Source organism: Choloepus didactylus, chromosome 2 (assembly GCF_015220235.1).
Source record: "Choloepus didactylus isolate mChoDid1 chromosome 2, mChoDid1.pri, whole genome shotgun sequence".
Classification (NCBI taxonomy): domain Eukaryota; kingdom Metazoa; phylum Chordata; class Mammalia; order Pilosa; family Megalonychidae; genus Choloepus; species Choloepus didactylus.
Genome location: NC_051308.1, coordinates 158,930,020 through 158,932,304, shown reverse-complemented (window position 1 = coordinate 158,932,304; position 2,285 = coordinate 158,930,020). Strand labels below are relative to the sequence as shown.

The following is a 2,285-nucleotide window of genomic DNA, read 5'->3' as shown; positions in this document are numbered from 1 at the left end:
CCTCCCGGGCGCACTGTTCCAGCTGCTCTGCCGGAGCGGAGCGCGAGACTAGGGGAGGGGGAGGAGAGAGGAGCGCGGTGGCGGGAAGGGGCGGAGCAGACGGTGGGCGCGGCGGCCACGGGGCGCGAACGCTACCGGCTGGCCAGCCTTTCCTTTTCTCCCTCTCGCGCGAGGTTGATCTGGGAGAGATAAGGAAAAGGGTTGTCATTAGCTGCCGAGATCACTGAAGAGGACCGGTGAAGGAAGTCAGATGATTTGGGAGTTTATAAAAGGCCTGGTGGCGGGGTGACGACGAGGTCCCGCTTTCACTGACGGAGTTTGCGGCAGGAGTTAAGGTAAGGGAAGGGTAGAGTCCAGCGGAGGCTAGGAGGTAGAAATCCCCGGCTGGAGTCTTCGCCTCACTCTCTTACAGACTAGTTTGTTCGGGGGGCTTCTTATCCGCAGTCTGCTTCCACAAGGCCAGAACCCCCGAGGTGGAGAGGGGGGCGGGGCGCCATAACCGACCGAGGGGAGCTGGCCGAGCCGAGCGGGGACGCGGATTCAAGAAAAAAGAGGATCTTCCCAAGGTTTGGCTTCTGTCGCCTTTTACCTCTTAAATCCGTTCTCTGGAGGAAATTGTCCGGAAGCCAAGGTGCCGGCTGGAGATTACCCCTCGCTCTTCTGTTATCTATTTCATTTGGGGGATTAACGCTTATTGTACCTTTTAAAATAAACATATTCTTGTGTTTCGGGAATGTTTGCTCTTTTGTATTTCAGTTGTGATTTCCTTCTGCTTGAAATGGACTCTTAAAGGAGTTGCCCGAAGAGACAGACGTTAGGATCTAATCAAACAAAATAAGCTCAGCCAATGAATGCATCTTCCACCCATGGAAACATGTCTGTTATGTGACAACACTTAGGACAGATGTTTCATATGCTCTTGGAATCGTCCATCTTCAAATACACTGAAGTTTCCCATACGTGAATAATTTCACCATTAATGCATTTCAATTTTTTTGTAGAAAAAATCCACTTATAATTTGATTGCTCTGGGTCAACAAAACGTAATTTATTTACCGAACAATTTCAGTCATTTCATAAGAATGTACAGTGTAAATCGAGTATTTTACTTAATTCTTATAATAGATGTAATGACTGGAGTCATAAGACCAGGGTTTGAATTCTGGCTCTAACACTTGGTATCCCAACTTAACTTCTCTGAGCTTTTATTACCTTATTTCAAAATGAAATAATAGAGCTTACTCCCCAGAGTTGTTTTTGAGAATGAAATGAAATTGTATGTAAATAATATGGCACCTGTCCCAACCCAATATGCCTCCCTTCCTCCCTCTCACACAGTAGCGTTTTAAATTATTTCAACTCTGCTGCTTTGGTGACAGTGTAGAGCTAAAATCTCATTCATACTTGACAGATTTGCAAGATTAAACTTAAACGTCTTTACTCAGAGGATGTTCCATTTTATAGTAGTTGTAGAATATACCTCTAAACTTTTAAGGAAGAACTGTAAAATGTTAGTGCTGGAAGGGATTTTAGGTAATATATGGCCCAATCCCCTCTTTGAGGAACCGTGTTGAAGAATAAGTAAAGTCCATACTGTGTTTTAGGTTTAAATATTCTCAGAAGAAAACTTTTTTTTAACCACTGCAGAGCAAGTCAACAGAGAGGACTGCTATGTCAAATACCAGATATTATCTTTTTTTTTTTTTGTAGTGTGTGTCTAATAAAGGACTCTATTTAGGGCAGGGAAGAAGAAAGAAAAGATTGAGTTCATTTAAAGTTCCATTGCACCTGACATGATTAGCAGTAAATACAGTTTATGAGCTATCAGTATCTCCTAAAAAATCATGTTCTTTGACCTTCCACAATGAGCTAAAACATTTCACAGACCTAACCAACCATACAGACATAGGTATATACCTATAAAGATAGTTTGACACCAAGTGAACCATAGCAATGAATGGCACAAAAACACAACAAAGTGTTCAGAGAGAAATAAGGAGATAGGGGGAAAAAGTATTCTTTATACCTCTTTATAAATCCATGCTATGCTTTCATTGTGTACTAATAAAGCCAAAGTTGACTTGTACTTACAATCAGGAAGAATGAAATATTGTTTTCTATATTCAACTGTGTATTTGAAGCTGAATGATTTCAATCTTGAACTTTTTCATTTTTGGAAAATAAATTTTGAGATTCCCTGAAACCAGGCATTGAAATACCACCAAGAGAAACATTGTAATGTGTATTTTAAATCAAGCTTTAACCTTGGCAAGAAGATATCTTTA

At 41.5% G+C, this 2,285-nt stretch overlaps 1 protein-coding gene across 1 annotated transcript in view; it reads left to right on the top strand.

Annotated features, from left to right (window-relative positions):
• Nucleotides 1-92: 92 nt before the first annotated feature.
• SPATA1 (spermatogenesis associated 1) overlaps nucleotides 93-2,285 on the top strand; it is a 91,772-nt gene continuing 89,579 nt past the window's right edge. Inside the window, 1 exon segment of the mRNA XM_037826763.1 lies at nucleotides 93-335. The gene's annotated coding sequence lies outside the window, so the exon portion shown is untranslated.